Below are 22948 nucleotides of genomic sequence, written 5' to 3' on the forward strand. Positions count from 1 at the left end.
TAGTTGCCCTCCGATTTTTCGGTTAATTTAAAAGGCAACTAGAACTTTTAATTTTTTACGAATGTTTTTATTAGTAAAAGATATACATAACTTATAAATTAGCTTACGTAACGAGCTTTTGTATTCTCATGTTTTTATTACATATATAAGGGGTTCACCCCCACGGCAGTACCTCGCTCTTTACACAAAAGCTTAAATTTTGTCCCAATTCATTAAGAATGATCCCTGAATCACAAAAGCCGTAGAATAAATAGTTGAAATCACTAAAAATACTTTAGCGTAAAGAGCGAAGTATTAAGAAAAGCTGAGCCCCTCATATGCGTAACAATTTCTGTTCGTTTTAAGTTTTAATGCTGCTCCTTACTTTCAGTTGAAAAAACTTTCATATTTATTTTGTCATTGTTTTTTTTTTAAATAATACTAGAAAATCCTGCGCTCCCTTCATGGAAATTTTCTTCCCCCATGACACATTCCTCGACGGTCAGTTCCCCCAATATATCCTCCTCTTCTCAACCTCTCCCCCCAACCAGAAAATCCCCCTGAAAACGTCAGTACACTTCCCAATAACCATTACTATATGTAAGCACTGGTCAAAGTTTGTAACTTGTAGCCCCTCCCACGGCGATTGTGGGGGAGTAAGTGGTCCCCAAAGACATAGTTATAAGGTTTTATGACTATGTTAAATAAAATGGCTATCTCAGAATTTTATTCCGTTGACTTTGGGAAAATAATTATCGTGGGAGGGGGCCTAAGTGCCCTCAAATTGTTTGGTCACTTAAAAAGGGCACTAGAACTTTTCATTTCCGTTAGAATGAGCCCTCTCGCAACATTCTAGGACCACTGGGTCGATACGATCACCCCTGGAAAAAAAAACAAAACAAATAAACACGCATCCGTGATCTGCCTTCTGGCAAAAATACAAAATTCCACATTTTTGTAGATAGGGGCTTGAAACTTCTACAATAGGGTTCTCTGATACACTGAATCTGATGTTGTGATTTTCGTTACGATTCTATGACTTTTAGGGGGTGTTTTCCCCTATTTTCTAAAATAAGGCAAATTTTCTCAGGCTCGTAACTTTTGATGGATAAAAGTAAACTTAACATTGCTGCGGTTAAGGTAGGAAATGAGGTTAACAGCTGGTTTAATATTAAATCAGGAGTTAAGCAAGGTTGTGTTTTATCGCCCTTTATATGGATCATTTTGATGAATTTTGTCTCAAGAAGCACCGGAAAGGCAATAGGAGACCACGGAATCAAATGGAGAGGAAAAACTCTCCGGACTTAGACTATGCTGACGATTTAAGCGTCCTAGATGAAAGTGTGAGCAAAATGAATGAGCTTTTAGAGGTTTTGCGAGTTACTGAGTCACTAAAGCTAGGAATAAGTGAAGATGAAAAGGTGACGTTGGGCAAAGAAATGATTAATCACTTGGACAGTTTCACTTACTTTGGTAGTATTATTTGTAAAAACGGTGGGAACAGTGAAGACGTTGAAAGTAGAATAGCCAAGGCTCAGGGTGTTTTTTTACAGTTAAAAAAGGTTTGGAAGAATAGGATGATAAGTGTGGAAATGAAGGTTAAAATATTAATGACAGTTGTCAAGTATGGTTCTGAAGCATGGGCGCTCCGAAAAGCAAATGAAGATTTGCTCGGCTCACTGACTGTAGTTCAAACAGTAGGCTGTATGAAAAGTGCGGCTCAATCCCGCTCTCTAAGGCTGTAATGAGAAAAAGGTTGAGATGGCTAAGGCATCTCAACCATCTCAAACGATGGCTAAGGTGGAAGGATGTCATAAAGAAAGATTTGAAGGAAATGGGAACTTTCTGGGAGGGTGTATAGAGGGAGCCTTCGAATAGAATGGGATGAAGCAGGAGCGTGTGTAGCTGTGTCGGCCTCAGGCGGCTGGGTGCTGCGGTGAGTTATTATGAGCAGTAGTAGTAGTAATGAAATTGCCGTGATAGGAACAAGTAGAATAAAATAAGAGATATTCAATTCACCATGTTCTATTAAGCTTTCAGTAGAGCGGAAGTTAAAGTTTAGGATAAAAAGTAGGGGTTGGGGCGTGCAAACCCCTCTTAACATTTCTGTTTCTTTTAATCTTTTAGCACGTTCAAGTGTTTCACTCTACAAGTTCAAGTAAAAAGACTATTTTTTATACTTGATCTCTGTCCGTTTTATTTGTGTGAAATAATTAAATTAAAGACAGTACGTTAAAAATAAATATTAATTGCTATATTACAATAATAGTGAATAAAAATGAAACGCGTCATCACATTGGACTTTGCCCCAGGGGAGATAGTTTATGAAGGAAGGAAAAAAAGTGAGTTCTCCTATCATTATTTTTCTTTTTTTTTATACAGGAGTTGTTCGGGAAAATTTCGACCTTGGGAATACACCCCTCCCATCTCATCCTTCCCTCAAAAGATTAATGTGATATGTCTGCATTAAACATGTGCAAAACAAATATGTATAATAATTTAAAAAAATAAGAACTACTAATTCAACTGAAAAAAACACAAGAATCAGACCTGTTTCATTTGAAGGTGGTATTAACTCTCCAGGGACAAGGTAATTACTCTGTGCCGGGTCGCAAGCCATATAGCACCAATTCAACCTCATATTCCTGAAACAAGAGGGACATCTGTTGACCATTGCAGCTGCCATTCCAATATCTGAAGTCATCTTGTCTATCTGACGGGGAGAGCAGCATGTGCGAATTCGCTCCTCACCAGCCTCATCCGCCCTTTTCCCTGGAATAAAAAATTAAGATAAAGCCCAAGAATAGTGACTCTCCAGAAGGAGGAAAAAAATTCTAAGGTGATTTTCATGATTTTGTCCGTATTTTGGCAATTCGTTCCCCCCCTCACCCCCCCCCCTAATAGTCTTGCATTTTAATTTTAGTTTACTTAGTTTTCGTTCAAATTACCTTGTTGTTTATCCTAATTCAAACCAAATTTTCATTTCCGTTTAAACTTTCTCTGTTTAACTAGAAGAAAATACGTCGGAATAGCCAGTATATAGATAGGCGGAGAAAGCTCAGACAGTGGCAAGGACCGGTGGGGATCAATTAATTTTTTCTTAAGGGAGGGGATCAAGGTAGAACAAGGAATATTCGGCTATAGTGTTTTGATTTTGCCAGGGGAAGGGGTTGTTTGTACATACCTCGCCCCTTATGTTCAGTTATGAGAATAAAGCTCCAAAGTACAATTTAACTCTTTACTTGGAATAGAATCGACAACCTCAAATATCTCCCCTGGCTATCGGATGGGTCAATAGCAAAACGTTATTTGGGAAAAGAGTTACATAATTGGTAAATCCACAGGTTTTACCAATTGGATTGCTATTGGTACTGACTAGGGTTAAAATTACTGTAAGATTTGGGCAAATTTGCAGTAAAAATGCGAGGCTCCCCGGCATTATATTGCGAACTCAATGTTTTCGTTATAAAAACTAGCCAAACAAATTGGGGGACATGCCACGCCCAATCCTCTTTACATAGCGCCTCTGCTGACTAGGCCAGTGGGTTGATTTAAATGGGGTTCAAATGAGCAACTGACTTTTTTAGTTGGCTAAATTTTTGGGAGAAGTCCAATATCATTGGAATTTAGCTAAGTGAAAAAAATCGAATTCCCAGAAGCTTGAATTATGTGGAATAGATATTCAAAAAATCACTTTAGGAAATTTTATATTAGAGGGATATTTTTTATATTACCAGAGGCACGCCCTCCCCCTTAAGAAAGGGGTCGGAAAAAGCCAAAACCTTTATTCTGCCAATCAGTTTGGAACTTCTGTCTTTAATACCGAGGGCCAAGGGAAACCCAGTAAAAAGGAAAAATTAAAAGAAAAAAATAATAATAGTTCCCCTAAAAAAAACCAGAAAAGGGCACAAACTGTTGTCGTTTTGGTTTTTTTTTTCGACGGCTTCAAACTGACAACCGAAGGTTCCACGAGTAAGGGGTAACCTTAAGTTAGGGTTAAGGAAACTGTAATAGACAAAACATTTAGGTTTGGGACGGATCCCCGAAAACTACTGTCTGAAAGTGATATCTTTGGTTTTAAATAAATTTATACAAACTATCAAGAAAAAAGAAGAAGAAAACAAAGGTAGTTAGAAGCATGTCCAAAAAATATGTCAAGCAAATAACCAAGAACGAGAAACGGCTCCCATTCCCAAACTCCTGAATCAGTCACTGCCCTCCAACCACGTGATCACTATTTTGGGAATTGAGTTCAGTGAAGATTTGAACCGTTTGAGGTTTCTATTCTATGGAGTAGTTAAAAAAATATATAACAAGAAATTAATAAACAAAAACAAAGAACGATCTTTATAAACAGGCTTACAAACCCGTTACAAAATAACAAAACAACATTAAAAACAAACCCACTAAAAACTATAACGAGAAACTGAAAAAAAGAAGGATCATCTTCATAAAGAGGCTTAAAAAACCCATTAAAAAAATAACGAAATTAACATAAAAAATAAACCCACAAAAAATTATAACAAGAAATTGAAAAAAGGACGATCTTCATAAACAGCCTAACAAACCAATTAAAAAAACAAAGCCGCTTGAATCAATACTAAAATGAGTATCGCAAGGTTAGACTGTTATACAAAATAGCTCCGATTTCACCGTTAATTTCTATTGTGTTTTTTTTTTTTTTTTGTTTCCTCAACCTTGCGAATTTCTCCTTCATGATTCAGGCGGAATTGGATTCAATAAAAGTTATAGTTTTTTTTATAAGATTAATTATTTTGATCACGAACTGCCCATGATAGAAGAACTTGTCGAGCATGAAATTTCAGAGAAAATATCGCCGTATATTTCCAACAGAGAAACTCCTATAAGCATAAATCCTAAGGATGTGATCACTTGCACGCCTTCGTACCCGCATTTCTAAGCTTCTGAAATAATCCTTATAATTAAGATGGGATAAAATGACCTGTTAAAGTAGCTAGTTTAGCAGTTATTTTAGAATTTTTATATCCACTTCCAGTTTAGAAGCATTCCAATACAAACAGTGCCAGAAATCCTACCTTCATATGTGTATGTGTGTTCTGTATTTGTGTTCGAAATATCCAGTTAAATAATTTTATATTTCACTGTCAATAAAAAGGTACCATTCCTATTTTGAACTGTTTTACTTTCGTCATGGAAAGGCAGTGTGGTCTTCGAAGTTATCTACGTCGAGTATATGGGGATAATGTGACCAATGAGGTGTCTAAATATATTAACACCAATAAGAGACACGCAAATGTTATAAATCAACAAGATTTTCTTCATCAATGTAAGAAGAAAAGGATTTTGCCACCTTCAATAAAATTCAATCTACATTTAGGCACTTTTAAAGGAAAAAAGTTCGAACGAGGTCTACAATTCAAGACTTAAATCATCTGATTAAAGATAAAAGGAGAAAAAGAGCTTTATTAGTGAAAGAGAAACTTTTCCTGGAAAATATTATATAAAAAAGGTGAGTGCAAGTGATTTTTGTTTTATTCAGCAAACAGCAAGAAATCATTTCAATCATGACTTTCACCTTTCCAGAGAAAGATTACTTAAAAAGTTCTCAAAATTATATGAAAATAAAGCCGTAATACTTTTTAGTTTTACTGCTGATGATGAACATTGTATATGTGTTCGAAATATCCAGTTTAATAATTTTATATTTCACTGTCAATAAAAAGGTATCATCCCTATTTTGAACTGTTTTACTTTCGTCATGGAAAGGCAGTGTGGTCTTCGAAGTTATCTACGTTGAAAATCCCCCTACAAGGAAAGTTCTTCCAGAGGAAAATTCTCCTGAAACATTTTCTCCATATTTAACATTGAGCAACCAGAAAAATAAATAAAAATAAAAAGAATTCTGTATATAAGTTACAGAATATTTGGGTCAAAGTCGCGTTCGTCTTGTCAACATGAACAAGCAAATTCTGTGAAGCAAGGCTGAACATTTTAAACTTGTAAAACAACGGACAGTTTTCCGTGCTATTCTGAGCCCCCCCCCCCAACCACCACTGACTGTCACCCCTGGGGGAAGTAAGTACGGAGGTGGGTGTCTAAGATTAATCCAAAACACCACCTGGACTGAAAAATAACGGAATGAAAATACACTCATTCGTCTTTTGACTAAAAATACTTAATCACACACTGAACCACCTGTTCTATATTGCCCTGCTGATTCTCCCTTTGGCAAGCGCTTAGAAAAAGATCTGGGGCAATTATCTCACGAGTATCAAAAAAAAAAAAAATCAAATACGAACTTTAGACAAGACAGTGGCTTAAAACGCTGTGATTAGAGCAAAGAATTTTCTAAATGTTTTCAAAAAACTGGATCATCCCATTTTTTTCTTAAAAATTTGTTGGTCATTTTTACTGAGTAAGACTAAGGATTGGAAATACCGTCAAAAACACGGTGTATGCACAACGGTGATATTCTAAACCAGGGACAAAGACAGGGGAGAAAAGCCCCCCTCCCTCCCACGGAACAATAAGACGCTAAAAAGAGAAACGGAAATTTTAATCTTGGTTGAAACAAAGCTCCTGGTTACACTTCAACCCCCCCCCTCTGACATTTACCAGCAGTGCGCATGTTTTGACCAGTCTCAAGTCATTATACAAAAGATAATGACTGATACAAGACAATACAACATTTAATACTTAGAACTTAAAATACCAAGGAGTTGAAAGAACCTAAAAGCTTCTCCGATGTCTCCAACTGATCCAGTCGAATGTATTTGGCTGAAAACTGTACAAATGTATACTGTGAATTTTAATTTTGGGTGATAAACTTAAGAAAATTTAGGCAACTAAAATTGCTTAATGTATATAAATAAAAAAATTAACTAAAATATAATTTAATTGATTCTATAATGTTTATATAATTATTATATAATTTAATTAATTAATATGTATTTAATTTAATATACTTATAATTTAAATACACTTATAATTGAAATATAATTAAAAATTCATAAAATTAAGAAAATTTAGGCAACTAAAATTCCTTCACGCACCCCGTCGCCTTAAACCACGTTACTGTCCTCCAACCACGTGATCACCGTGATGTAGGATTTGGTTTAAGGGACCATTTTTTCTAAGCCTAGGGGTCACGATTCCATTCACAAGGTTACGTCAGTCAAAAAATAATTAAGCAAAAAAGAATCCCATTATTAATTAGCAGGTCTCAATGAAATGCACATAAAATAAACACATAATTGAAATATGGCCACCCACAGAATTACTAGACCTAAGGATGTCAAACTTAAATAACTGGAAAATATAAACCCATTTTCAGGTCTGTAGCTCTTCCGCCTAGTTGACGTAGACGTTGTGTAACTTACCGTCGATTGAAACATCACAGCCAAGACAACTTACCTTATTTTTCAAATAAATATTTAGGCCTATTGAGAATTGACTTATTTATCCATTAGACATCCAAATAATAAAACTAAAAACAAGAAATGAAACTTACTAAGATCAACAAATAGTTCTGGACACACTTCGCCGAGTTTGGTCACGGAAGTCTCATCCTCCAGCATCTTTCCTTCTCCATCATAGAAAATATTGTATTTATTGTTCTTGTCTATATCATACCAGACACAATGTCCGTTATTACTATCACCATACGGCTTCCAAGTATTATTACGGCTATTGAGCTCCAGAGATTGAAAATTAGTCTCGATTCCCATTTTTGAACCATTTGGGCTGGGGTTGAATTGAGATTGTAATGCGAGAAGATCTACATCTGAATTTACCTGGAAAAAATTGACAAATGATATAATTCCAATAGTAACGCAGTAGAACAATGGTCAGGACTTGCTGCAGCACAGCGTATTGGTCTCTGCTTGGCAACATGGGGCCCTGGGTTCGATCCTATCTACCACCGGGCATATGGGACAAGGGATCCGTCGGTATCAGCTTTAATCAGCTTGAACACTGATTAAATCAGAGCAGATGTCGTCAGCCAATATTTTTCAAATTTTCGGGAAAATCCCAATTTTTTATTTTTTGGGTGAAAGATATATAATTTCGTCATGAGTGTTCAAGAGTCCGTTTTCTCCCCGTCTTGGCCGCTTCATTTTCTACTGGACGTAGATACTAGGTTTGGTAATTCTGGTATGTCCGTGATAGGTTTTAGACGTGGAAATTTGGTGATACCTGTTTTTACCTCTGTAGATATTAGGCCGTATAGCAGAAAATATAGTAAATAGAAAAATTCTGAATGCACCATTAGATTTACCGTGTCAAGATTAAAGAAGGTCCTCACTCATCTCATCGCATTTTGTGTAGATATTAGGTTTTTGCAGAGGATAGGCGAGGCGTAGCAATATAAAGAATGTTATACATCATTTTGATTTTTTTAATAGAGACACTATTTAGCCCTTTATCTCGGATTTTAGATTAAATAAGCTTTTACCTAACCCCTTCGATAACAACATTACTCAACATTTGTTTGTTCGAGGCAAATCATGGACTTTATCGCAGGGACTATCGCAGGAATCTTTTGGGGCACTTCATATAGAAATTATCAGTCACCCCCTTAATAATTTGGAGAGAAGATTATTATATAGCCCTCGTCTCTTATCTCTCTTGGGTGGAGATACTTGCCTCTCCCCAATAAAAATACCGGAACTATGCCCCTGGTCTCTAGAAAAGACGCTTATCGAAGACGCTCATCAAGAGGTTTTTCTAGAGAATGTTTTACATCATTTGAATTTTTTTAATAGAGAAACTATTTAGCCCCTTATCTCAGCTTTTTGCTTAAATAAGCTTTCACGTAACCCCTTTGGTAAGAACATTAGTCAACATTTGTTTGTTCGAGCCAAATCATGGACTTCATCAAAGGGACTATCGCAGGGATCTTTTGGGGCACTTCTTATAAAATTATCAGTCGCCCCCCGAAAATAGTTTGGAGAGATAATTATTATATAGCCCTTGCCTCTTGACTCTCTCGGGAGGAAAGACTTGCATCCTCCAAATAAAAATCCTGGAGCTATGCTCCTGGTCTTGATAAATTGTCTGCTTTAATTATCAACACTTTTTAAATTACCGCGTTAAGCGCTTCAATTAAGAACGGCTTGGTGTTAAGACGTTCATCAATGTGGACAACTAGAACCAATTCAGAAAAATTTCAACATAAAAAACGACATAACAGCTTGTAATAACTGAAGTAGTTATATGACAAATGTGTCATATTACGTTCAGTTTAAAGTTACCAACTTTTTAAATCATGAATATGTCCCCTGAGCATCCAAAAATGTGTTATTTTTACCTGAAAGTGTCCATCTTGAAATCTAAAAAAAAAAACAGAGTTGATTGTTTTTTTTGTTTTTTTTTAGTTGTACTATTGACCAAAAGACGATTTGTAAACTTCTTTCAATTTAGTCAGTTAACATCAAACATAACGAAAACGAAAAAAATTAGATAAAAAATTCATACAAAATAACGTACGAAACTCATATAAACATGTAAATCCCTTACTTTAGACATCTCCGGCAGAACGTGGATGCTAAAAAAATCACCGAGAAAAACGCTACTTTGGTAAGAAGTGACTTTTTAGACAAAATATAAATCCAGTTAGTAAATGTTCCGTTTTATGTCATAAATTTACAAAATTGGGACCATTTTATGTCCCAAAGTTCTAAAATGTGTTACGTTTTCGCCCTTTTATGACATTGCATCCCAGAACATAGGAATGTGTCCTTTTTGACATAAAATGTGTCCAGTTGACAACCCTGTTTTAGTTTGCTAAGTAGCCTAATTACAAGTAGACCAAATCATTTAAAAGTAAATGATCACAAGTTTAGGTTAACTGGAATCTTTATCACTAAGATAACTCGATTCTTCAAAAAATTCTAAATAAACAATGCAGAAGAAATTCTAAGCAAGACTACGTTGTTATAATGCTGATACTGGCAATTACTTTTTGACATTTTTGGAATTCTTTTTACAAGACTAAAATAAAATCAGGGTTTTAGAATTAGTAAATTAGAATTAGAATCAGGTTTTTATTTTTATTGGTTCCACGCGTTTTTTTTTTAGTTTTTAGTTTTTTTTTTTTTGTTGACTTTACATGTCGTTTGGTTTTTTATCCAAGATGTTTCGTTCACACATTTTCATTTGCTTCTAATTTCTCTGATAGTACTGAAGAAGAGAGTTGGTTATCATCCCAAAATATTCCCTTTTTAGTCGTGTATTTTTGTTGGTCTTAAAAAAAAAGAAAGAAAAAAAAATCGGTGTTCATTTCTTTAGATACATAGATTGATAGATGGAAAAGCAAAAAATAGAGAGATAGATAGATAACAAAAAAAATTGTTTCAACTTGTTTCTTTAGAAAGAGTAAAATAGCATATTCATGCGCTAGAACTAATGACGCACGTTTACTGATAGAAATATGACAAGTGTCATTGACCTGTATACAAGCATATGGCTGGAAAGCCCAAAGACGTAAAACAGTGTTTCCACTTCTAAAGATTTATCCGAAGCTCTACGCAATTTTAGTCCTTTCTGCTGAAAAAAAAAGACATGGTATTTGCAAAACATTCACAAAAAAACAAAATTAAACTGAAGGGAATCCTACCAAAGTTTCAATTTTGAGTCTGAAAATTCTTTCAAAGAAATTTCGTAGAACTAAAAGACTACATGAAGATAAAGTCTGCGCTAATTGGGCCAATCCGTACGGATTTGCAGACGTAAGCAAACAAATCCTATCTTTCACGGACGTCCGCTTCAATTTTAGCGAGAGTTTTAGCATAGTGCGACTTGACCTTAACTGATGAAGGTCTGTTTTCCTTAAGGCCCATTCACAATGAGATTTTACAATTACATAGATTTAGGTAGCGTTAATTTGAGCCGATCAGAATATCTTGAAGAACTTTTCAGCCAACCAGAAAATTTCATGAAAAATCTGGGTCACTCAAATTAGTACTAGCTAAATCTCGGTGTTAGTAAATCTGATTGTGAATAGGTCTTTATTACTTTTGTCTAATGTTTTCACACTAGAACTCTTATTACCGAAAGATTGGCGTCAATTTAACAAAATTTAAGAGGGGTCTGGTTTGACACTTGGTGTTTCCATTCAGTTTTACAAAAATACCGTCCAGCGCCATAGAAGCTGTATTTATTTACAAAAACAGACAACAACTGCAACAGAGCTGCATAAGGCCAACATAGTTGCGGAGCGTTCTTATCCATCATACTCCGAGCAGAGCTCCACTCGTCACTGATCAAACAGTTCGAGGTAACGAACTGTAGTAAGGAGCGACCCGGCTCAATAGCAACCGTAACTCTAGAAAATACAATTTTGATAACGATAGATGCATCAAAAGAATCGGATTTTATTGGTGACTTTAGATATATATGTTTCATCAAGTTTAGTCTTAACCATTAAAAGTTCTGATACTGAGAAAATTTGCGCTATCTTCGAAGAAAGGGGAAACACCCCCTAAAAGTCATAAAATGTAAATGAAAATCACGCCATCAGGTTCAGCGTAACAAAGAACTCAACTATAAAGGTTTCAATCTCCTATCTGCAAAAACGTGGAATTTTGCATTTTTTTTTTGCCAGAAGGAAGATCACGGATGCGTATTTATTTGTTGTTGTTTTTTTCCCAGGGATAATCGTATCTACCAAGTGGTCCTAGAATGTCACGAGAGGGATCATTCTAACAGAAATTGAAAGTTCTAGGGCCGTTTTTAAGTGACCAAAAATGGAGGACAACTAGGCCCCCTCCCACGATCATTTTTTCCCAAAGTCACCGGATCAATATTTTGAGATAGCCATTTTGTTTAGCATAGTCGAAATAACTATAACTATGTCAAAAATAACTATGTCTTGTAGGACGACTTAACCCTCCCCCCAAACAGTCCTCGGGGAAAGGGCTGCAAGTTATCAACTTTGCCCATTGTTTACATATAGTATTGATTATTGGGAAGTATACAGACGTTTTCAGGGGGGATCTTCTCTGGTGGTGAGGGGTCGGGGGAGGTGGTGACGTAGGAGGATTTTTCCATGAAAGAATTTATCACGGGAGAAGAGAATTTCCATGAAGAGGGCGCTATATTTTCCAGCATTACTTAAAAACAGTGATAAATTAAATAAAAACAAGAGCTCATATGGCACTTGTGACGAGGCAAGAAGAGCTAAGAGCCAAGAGCTCATATGGTATGAGCTCTAACAAAATTTTAAGAATCAATAGATTGATTCAAAAGGAAAATCAGACGCTTAATGCCGGTCGGGATTTAAAATAAGAGCTCTGAGTCACGATGTTCTTCTAAATATCAAAATTCATTAAGATCCGATCATCCACTCGTAAGTTATAAATACCTCACTTTTTCTAATTTTTCCTCTCCCTTCAGTCTCCCAGATGACCGAATTGGGGGAAACGACTTTATCAAGTCAATTTGTGCAGCTCCCTAGCACGCCGACCAATTTTCGTCGTTCTAGCACGTCAAGAAGCATCAAACTCGCCAAATCACTAAACCCCTCTCCCCAACTCCCCCAAAGATAGTGAATCCAGTACGGGTACGTCAATCACGTATCAAGGATATTTGCTTATTCTATCCACCAAGCTTCATCCCGATTCCTCCACTCGAAGCGTTTCCAGGATTTCCCCCTCCAACTCCCCCCAATGTCAACAGATCTGGTCGAGATTTGAAATAAGAGCTCTGAGACATGAATTCTTTCTAAATATCAAATTTCATTAAGATCCGGTCACCCATTCTTAAGTTAAAAATACCTCAATGTTTCTAATTTTTCCAAATTAACACCCCCCCAGCTCCACCAAAGTGAACGGATCCGTTTCAATTATGTCAATCACATATCTAGAACTTGTGCCTGTTCTTCCCATCAAGTTTCATCCCGATCTCACCACTCTAAGCGTTTTCCAAGATTTCTATTTCCCTCCTCCAACCCCCTATGTCCCCGGATCCAATTCGAGTCGAAAATGGAGCATCTGAGACATAAGTCCTTCTATATATATCAAGTTTCATTAGGATCCGATCACCTATTCGTAAGATAAAAATACCCCAATTTTCACTTTTTCCAAGAATTCCTGTTTCCTTCTCCAACTCCCCCAATGTCACAGGATCTGGTCGGAATTTAAAATTAGAGCATTAAAGCACAAGATCCTTCTAAATATCACATTTCATTAAGATCTGGTCACCCGTTCGTAAGTTACAAATACCTCATTTTTCCGAATTACCCCCCCAACTCCACCAAAGAGAGCAGATCCGGTCCGGTTATGTCAGTCACGTATCTTAGACAGGTTTTTATTCTTCCCATCCAGTTTCATCCTGATCTCTCCGCCTTAAGTATTATCTTAGATTTCGGGTCCCCCAACTGCCCCCCCCCCCCCCCAATGACGCTGGATCCGGTTGAATTTTAAAATAAAAGATCTAATGAAGTCCTTTTAAATATAAATTTTCATGAAGATCCGATCACTCCTTCGTAAGTTAAAAATACGTCATTTTTTCTAATTGTTCAGAATTAACCCCCCCCCCCAAATAGAGCGGATCCGTTCCAATTATATAAATCACGTATTTAAGACTTCAGCTTATTTTTCCCACCAAGTTTCATACCGATCCCTCCAATCTAAGCGTTTTCTATGATGGTAGACTCCCCCCAAACCCCCCCCCAATGTCACCAGATCCGGTTTGATACACGATATTCTTCTAAATATCAAATTTCATTAAGATCCGATCAACCGTTCGTAAGTTAAAAACACCTCATTTTTTCTAATTTTTCAGAATTACCCCCCCCCCCCAACTACCCCAAAGAGAGTGGATCTGTTTCGGGTATGTCAATCATGCTTCTAGGACTTGTGCGTATTTTTCCCACCAAATTTCATCCCGATCCCTCCACTCTAAGTGTTTTCCAAGATGTTAGGTTTCCCCTCCCAACCCCCCCCCCCAATGTCACCAGATCCGGTCGGGATTTAAAATAACAGCTCTGAGACACGATATCCTTCCAAAAATCAAATTTCATTAAGATCTGATCAACCGTTCGTAAGTTAAAAATATTTCTTTTTTCTATTTTTTCCAAATTAACCGGCCTTCCACTCCCCCCCCCCCAGATGGTCAAATCGGGAAGACGTTTGATCAAGCGTATCAGGGTCCGATCCCTGATACACCTGCCAAATTTCATAGTCCTAGCTTACCTGGAAGTGCCTAAAGTAGCAAAACCGGGAACGACAGACAGACCGACAGAATTTTCGATTGTTATATGCCACTTGGTTAATACCAAGTGCCATAAAAAAACAGTTTTTTTTTTAACTGAAAGTAAGGAGCAAAATTAAAACTTAAAGCGAACCGAAATTATCACGCATATGAGGGGGTTCGTCCCCTCTTCAATACCTCGCTCTTTACACTAAAGTATTTTTAGTGTTTTCAAAAGGGCTATTTATTCCAATTATTTATTCTAACGTCTTTGTGGTTCAGGGGTCATTCTTAAAGAATTGAAACAAAGTTCGAGCTTTAGTGTAAAGACCGAGGTTTTGACGATGGGACAAATTCCCTAATATACATAAAAAAAAATTAACGAATATAGAAGTTCATTACGTAAGTTAATTAGTAAATTATGTATATTTATTACTAACTAGCTTTTGGGGTGGCGCTTCGCGCCACCCCAACACCTAGTTGATGGGAGCGCTTCGCGCCCCCCCAAGCCCCCCCGCGCGCACAAGTCGTTACGCGCCATATTAGTTACGCGCCATTGTAGTTGTGTCCCTGTGTCCCACCTGTGAATATAGATATATATATAAATATATATATATATATATATATATATATATATATATATATATATATATATATATATATATATATATATATATATATATATATATATATATATATATATATATACTACGTAAAACTTGCGAATGTACAATATTCTTGGCTGTCCCATTGTCTGTGCATATAAATAGATTGTCAGGTTTACCGACTCTTGAACATGCAACATATAATTGTCCATGGGAAAAAAACAATCTGTATTCAGATCTACCTCATTATTCTAATGATTGCCCTTCAGCTTTGTTGATGGTGATTGCTAATCGAACATTCCCTGTGTCCCTGTCGTCATTTATATATACCCCTGTGCCCCCGGCGCCCCCGTTGTTGTTGTTTCCCTGTGTCCCGGTGTCCCAGTCTGTAATTTCTCTTTGAGTGTCGCGGTCGTCATTTATATTCCCTGTGTCGCGGTGTCCCGGTCGTCATTTTTGTCCCGGTCGTCATTTGCGTTCCGGTGTCCCGGTCTGTAATTTCCCTTTGAGTGTCCTGGTCGTCATTTATATTCCCTGTGTCCCGGTCGTCATTTGTGTCCCGGTGCTTTGTTGATGGTGATTGCTAATCGAACATTCCTTGTGTCCCGGTCGCTTTCTCTTTGAGTGTCCAGGTCGTCATTTATATTCCCTGTGTCCCGGTCGTCATTTGTGTCCCGGTGCTTTGTTGATGGTGATTGCTAATCGAACATTCCTTGTGTCCCGGTCGCTTTCTCTTTGAGTGTCCAGGTCGTCATTTATATTCCCTATGTCCCGGTCGTCATTTGTGTCCCGACGTCCCGGTGTGTAATTTCGTCGATCAACAAACATTACGTCAGTTGACACACAAACATGACGTCACTCGACACACAGACAACTTATTTTGATATATATATAGATGTCCCGGTGTCCCGGTCGTCATTTGTGTTCCGATGTCTTGGTGTGTAATTTCGTCAATCAACAAACATGACGTCAGTCGACACTCAAACATGACGTCACTCGACACACACACACACACAGACAACTTATTTATATATATATATATATATATATATATATATATATATATATATATATATATATATATATATATATATATATATATAGGAAAGTTTGTAAATAAAATCAAAAGTTCTAGTGGCCTTTTTAAGTAACCAAAAAAAATGGAGGGCAACTAGGCCCTGTCCTCCACCCATTTTTTCTCAAAATCGCCTGACCAAAACTATGATAAAGCCAAAACTTTGATATAGCCAAAAAAGTATACTTAATATGCAAATTTCGTTTTAATTATTTATGTACAGTGAGCCAAAATCAAAACCTGCATTAATTCAAAAATGTTCAAAAATTAAATATATAAAAAAACAAGTTTTTTAACTGAAAGTAATTAGCGACATTAAGACTTAAATCGAACAGAAATTATTCCGTATATGAAAGGGGCTGTCCCCTCCTCAACGCCCCTACGATAAAGTTTGATTCTTTCTCACAACTCTACTTTTTAAAACAATAAAAATCTTTACCGTAAAGAGCAGGGCGTTGAGGAGGGGACAGAAACTGGTTTATCGTGTGTCAATGCATGAATTTATTTTCTCTTAATATTTTCTCTTAATAAATAATTATTTTCTCTTAATAAATAGATAGATTGATTGATTGATTGATTGAACAACTCGAGCTGCAAAGGGTGTATCATAACAAGTACCATTGGTAGTTTTGTATGAGCGTAGGCTGATCCTGGTTGTCAATATCCCTCTCCCTCAGTAACCGTTCTAAACCCCCTTGAAACACAACGTAGCTGATAAACGACTTTCAAAACAAACCCGACAAAATGTATCCAAGTTGTGAAATCCATGTATCATATTTGCAAAACCAGGAATGGGGTATGCCAACAGATTATATCGGTCGAAGAACTCTTTGTACTATACAAAAAAACCTTGTAATACTAGTTTTAATCAAAGGTCAAGTTTAAACAGTTAATTCCGGTTTCATTTGCCACAAATTGTATGGAATTCGAGCGGTTAAGCTAAAATAAATAAACAATAAATAAAAGGACTTTTTTCATTCATTTAAAGGACGCCCATTTTGCCAGGTTAGATTAATTTAAAAGACAAAATAATTTACAGGATTAGTCGTGCTTCTGCGTCTTAAAAATACCCATACCTTGTTTAATCAATTTATTTGAAAAAGCAATATTAAACACATAAGTATCTAATGGCACATTTTTTTAGAATTCTAGACCCTTAAAGATTTCCACCGATGCCCTCCCAACCCATAAAAGTTTGTAAATGGGCATTTATGGTTGTGTATTTAGGGGGTTATTTCTAGAAATACTTACTCTTAGTCTTTACAGAATCGAACAAAATGAAATACTTCGACACCCTCACTTAAAAAAAATAATAATACAAAAAAAAAAAACAAGATATGGCATGAGCTCTAGCAAACTTCTAAGAATCAATAGATAGATTTAAAATAAAAATCAGAGGCTTAATGCCGGTCGGGATGTAGAATAAAAGCTCTGAGAAACGAAGTCCTTATAAACATCAAAATTCATTAAGATCCGATCACTCACTCGTAAGTTAAAAATACATCATTTTTTTCTAATTTTTCCTCTCTCTTCAGCCCCCTCAGATGGTCGAATCAGGGAAAACGACTTTATCAAGTCAGTTTGCGCAGGTCCCTGACACACCGACCAATTTTCATCGCCCTAGCGCGTCCAGAGGCACCGAACTCGACAAATCACTGGACACCCTAACTCCCCCAAAGAGAGCGGATCCAGTCCGGTTTTGTCAATCATATATCTACGACATTTGCTTATTCTACCCAACCAAGTTTCATCCCTGTTTCTCCACTCTAAGCGTTTTCCAAGATTTCCGGTTCCCCCCTCGGAGCCCCCCCCCCCAATGTCACCAGTTCTGGTCGGGATTTAAAATAAGAGCTCTGAGCCATGGGCTCCTTCTAAATATAAAATTTTATTAAGATCCGGTTACCCGTTCTTAAGTTAAAAATACCTCAATTTTTCTATTTCTTCCGAATTAAAACCCCACCCCAACTCTCCCAAAGAGAGCGGATTCAATCCAGCTATGTCAATTCCGTATCTAGGACTTGTGCTTATTCTTCCAACAAAGTTTCACCCCAATCTCTCTACTCTAAGCGTTTTCTAAGATTTCTCGTTTCCCACATTAACTCCCCCAATATCACCAGATATAGTTGGAATTTGAAATAAGAGGTGTGAGACACGCGGTCCATCAAAATATCAAATTTCATGAAGATCCGATCACCCATTCGTAAGTTAAAAATACATCATTTTTTTAATTTCTCCTCTCCCTACAGCCCCCCAGATGGTCGAATCGGGGAACGACTGTTAGCAAGTCAATTTGTACGGATCCCTGACGCACCTACCAATTTTCATCGTCCTAGCACGTCCAAAAGCACCGAACTCGTCAAAGTACTGGACCCCCCTAACTTACCCAAATTGAGAGGATCCGCTCCAATTATGTCAATCCCGTATCTAGAATTTGTGTTTATTCTCCCCATCAAGTCTCATCCCGATCTCTCCACTCTAAGTGTTTTCCAAGATTTCCGGTTACCAAGATTTCTGTTTCCCCCCTCCAACCACCTATGTTCCCAATTCTTATTCGAATTGAAAAGGGAGCATTTGATACATGAGATCCTTCTATATATCAATTTTCATTAAGATCGGGTCACTCATTCGTAAGATAAAGATACCTCAATTTTGAATTGAAATAAGAGCTCTGAGACATGAGTTCCTTCTAAATATCAAATTTCATTAAGATCTGGTCACCCGTTCTTAAGTTAAAAGTACCTCAATTTTTCTAATTTTTCCAAATCAACACCCCCCAGCTCTTCCAAAGAGAACAGATCCGTTTCAATTATGTCAATCACGTATCTATAGCTTGTGCTTATTCTTCTCATCAAGATTCATCCCGATCTCTCAACTCTAAGCGTTTTCCAGGATTTCTGTATCACCCCTCCAGCCCCCTATGTCCCCGGATCCGATTTGAATGTAAAATGGTCCATCTGAGACATAAGATCCTTCTATATATCAAGTTTCATTAAGATCCGATCACCCATTCGTAAGATAAAGATACCTCAATTTTCACGTTTTCCAAGAATTCGGGTTTCCCCCTCCAACTCCCCCCAATGTCACCAAATCTGGTCGGGATTTAAAATAAGGGCTCTGAAGCACAAGATCCTTCTAAATATGAAATTTCATTAAGATCCGGTCACTCCTTCGTAACTTAAAAATACTTAATTTTTTCTAATTCTCAGAATTAACCCTCCCCCAACTCCCCCAAAGAGAGCGGATTCATTACAGTTACGTCAATGACGTATCTAGGACTTCTGCTTATTTTCCCCACCAAATTTCATCCGATCCCTCCACTCAAAGCATTTCCCAAGATTCTAGCTTTCCCCCTCCAACTCCCCCCCAATGTCACCAGATCCAGTCGCAATTTAAAATAAAAGTTCTGAGACACAATATCCTTCTAAATATGAAATTCCATTATGATCCGATCACCTGTTCGTCAGCTAATAATATCTCGTTTATTCTAATTTTTCCGAATTAGCCGTTCCCCCACTCCCCCTCCAGACGGTCGAATCGGGGAAAAGACTATTTTTAATTTAATCTGGTCTGGTCCCTGATACGCCTGCCGAATATCATCGTCCTAGCTTATCTGGAAGTGCCTAGACTAGCGAAACCGGGACAGATAGACCGAAAAAAAGGACCGATAGACCAATAGACCAGCAGAATTTGCGATCACTATATGTCACTTGGTAAATACCAAGTGCCATAAAAAAGCGATTCATGTTGTAAAAACCGCACGTACACAATTAGACTAACTACAAAACATCCTTTCGCTTCAGCCGAAATATTGGGGAGGGGGAGGATCGAGGAAATTTTTTTAGGGATCTGAAACCCAAGAAAACACATAATTAAAAATACATAGTCAATATTGCTTTTTAAAAAAAAGAAACTAATTCAATCAATATGTTTATAGAAAGAAACATGCACTCACAATTAGAGTAGCTAATGTTTTACTTATGTGAATAAAACAATGTGTAATGTGAATAAAACTCAATAAACAAATATAACCAATAAGTTTATAAAACAGTTTTAAAGACCAACTTAATTTATTAATCAACTTGCTATAAGGATACGTGGTAAAAATAATACATTTTGACTTACAAATTCAGACGATTCGAACTGGACATATTAGCAGTTTCAAAAACTCATATCCCAGGGGTAGAAAACATGACATTAGGTGTTGCAGAATTTGTTTACTCAGGCTGGAAGGATGGGTTTCATAGACAAGGAGTAGGGCTCATGATGAATAAGAAAGCTGCTAAGTCTTGTTTAAACTGGGAAAGGTAGAAATATGATATTTTTACTAGATTTTAACGCCCAGGTCGGTAGAAATAGGGGTAGATGGCATCCTAGCCTAGGTAAATTTGGTGTCAGAAAAGAAAACAGTAATGGCTAAAGACTTCTGCAATTTTGCAGGTATAACAATCTAGTTATAACCAATGCGGCGTTAGGTCATAAAATGGTCCATAAGTTAACATGGTATCCACGTGATGGTAAGACAGCAAACCTTATTGATATTAAACAAAAAAAACAATTTTCTTAGCTGAAAGTAAGGAGCGACATTAAAACTTAAAACGAACAGAAATTACTCCGTATATGAAATGGGTTTTCCCCTCCGCAATCCCTCGCTCTTTACGCTAAAGCTTTTAATTGTTTTAAAAAATAGAATTGTGGCAAAGAGTCAAACTTTAGCGTAAAGAGCGAGGGATTGCGGAGGGGACAACCCATTTACAGTAATAACAGTAGTAGTACAACAGCCTTATGCATTGTCTCTCTTCCATAAGTAAACACTATAAGGAAATTTTTTAGTTCGTTTATATTATGGGAATTCCAAATAATCTGAATTCAGAGTTGCTACTATTTTATGTACATCCAAGCCCCCTCCCCCCAAATAATGTTGGATATATCCCATTAAGACAATATACAAAAGGTGGTTGATATCGGCGGCTTACTTTGTTTTTATACACATTTCTCATTAACAGTTGTTTGATAGAGACACTTTGATAACAAAAACAACGGTTTCAGCGAAATTTTGGATATAGTTAGAGCTATTTTCAATTCGCAAAATTCGGGGGTTATTTAACGCTTTTTTTAAGAAGATAAAAAAGGCACTTTTTCAATGAAGATACAGAAAAAGACATTTTTCAAAAACCAGGAGGGCAACTGCAACCACCCCCCCCCCCAATTAGCACCACTGAGGGAGGAGAGGTTGGCAAGCAATTGAACTAAAAGCAAATATACAAATCTGCAAATTTTCCACTTAATTCCCTAATGAGATTTCTGTCGGAAATGACCTTACCCCCCCCCTGCAAAATTCGGGGGTTATTTAACGCTTTTTTTAAGAAGATAAAAAAGGCACTTTTTCAATGAAGATACAGAAAAAGGAGGGCAACTGCAACCACCACCCCCCCCCCCCCAATTAGCACCACTGAGGGAGGAGAGGTTGGCAAGCAATTGAACTAAAAGCAAATATACAAATCTGCAAATTTTCCACTTAATTCCCTAATGAGATTTCTGTCGGAAATGACCTTACCCCCCCCCCTGCGCTCTATGCCGCCCTGGCCGAGTGGGTTGGTGCGCTGGATTCGGGATCCTGTGTCTGAGAGGACGTGGGTTCGAATCCCGGTGTACCCAATTCTTCAGTTTGAGACGGGGGTCAGTGGCGAGATCCTATAAGCTTAGCCAGAGTCGACCCAGCTCTAAATGGGTACCTGGAGAAATCTGGGGAAGGTAAACAGGAAGGGTGTGCGAAAGCACAGGTTGGCTGGCCCCCAACCCCCCATTGCACTTCCTGGATGAAGGGCCAAGAAACGGAGATCAGCACTGCCGGTACGGACTGTAAAGTCTAAATGCAGCATCCTTTACCTTTTTTTTTACCCCCTGCGCTTAATTTGCAAATATATATCATGTATTGTACATATACCCTATATAGTGAATTATCGATAAGTCACTCTTCTTCATACTGATTTAACAGTTAGTCAAAGAAATGTAGAATTCATTGTATATATACAATTCAGGGTATAATATGGAGAGGGGTAAAGTTCATTTAAAACGGAAATGAATGTTACACTTGAATTTATGGTGAAATTCTCATTCTAAAAATATGTCTATTTCTTAGTTATCTCATTAGTGAGTTAATCAGAAAATTTACCTAAAAATCAACTAAATAGAGTTTCTCTGATAAAAAGGTAAGAATTGTGTTGCTATTGCAGATAGGTTTAGAAGGGAAGTATCGCACAAAGATTATCACCGAATCCATAAAAAAAAGGTATATTTCAAAAAGAAAAAGTATATTTCTTACCATATGCGATACTTGACAAAACACTCCAAGGAACCCATATCCAAACAGCAACGTACTCATCATCAGCGTCACCATTGTGTAGGTCTGTTGAATAAAGAAGATGTCACCAACCCCAAAATAAATTTATTTCACAAAATCTATCACAATTGTCATTAGCTCAAAAGTAAACTACACTTTTCATCAAATCAAAAATGAACATAAACAGAACACAGGTTGTCAAACTATTGCATTGTCAAACTATTATCAACGATTAAGCTCATACACTACAATGTAATCTATAGAAGAACTTAACCGCAACTGATTTACACCTGACGAACTACCTGACTCCAAGAATTACCGTCACCGCCGTGCATGCTCTTTTGAAGGAAGTCTAGCTCATACCTAGGCTTATATTAACCAATTTTCTGGTTTATGTGCCAAACAGTGTTGCCACTTACACTACATTTGTGCAATTATTTGTAATGCATTTTTTGGTACTTGTGTATTATAGCAAACACGGTCGAGAAGTTTGCTGAATGGTTAGACCGATTTCATAGCCACAAAGACAAAAAGCAGGTGACAGAATGCATTGGACTTGAATAATTTGGGATATATATTTGCACATCAGGGGGTGGGATGGGGAAAGGTTAGATTACTTTACCTTCATAACTATAATTTTTACTATATTAACTTTACTATTTAACTTTATTAACTTTACTATTAACTTTACTATTTACTATATTATACTATTTACTTTATTAACTTTACTATTTACTATATTAACTTTACTATAATTTTAGAATTATTTGTGAT

General features: G+C 36.9%; 1 pseudogene; it reads right to left on the minus strand.

The window, feature by feature from the left end:
* The window catches only part of LOC136037737 (NPC intracellular cholesterol transporter 1-like), a 131246-nt pseudogene extending 108805 nt beyond the window's left edge, over positions 1-22441 (minus strand).
* Positions 22442-22948: the final 507 nt, after the last annotated feature.

Source organism: Artemia franciscana, chromosome 17 (genome assembly GCF_032884065.1).
Source record: "Artemia franciscana chromosome 17, ASM3288406v1, whole genome shotgun sequence".
NCBI classification, from domain to species: domain Eukaryota; kingdom Metazoa; phylum Arthropoda; class Branchiopoda; order Anostraca; family Artemiidae; genus Artemia; species Artemia franciscana.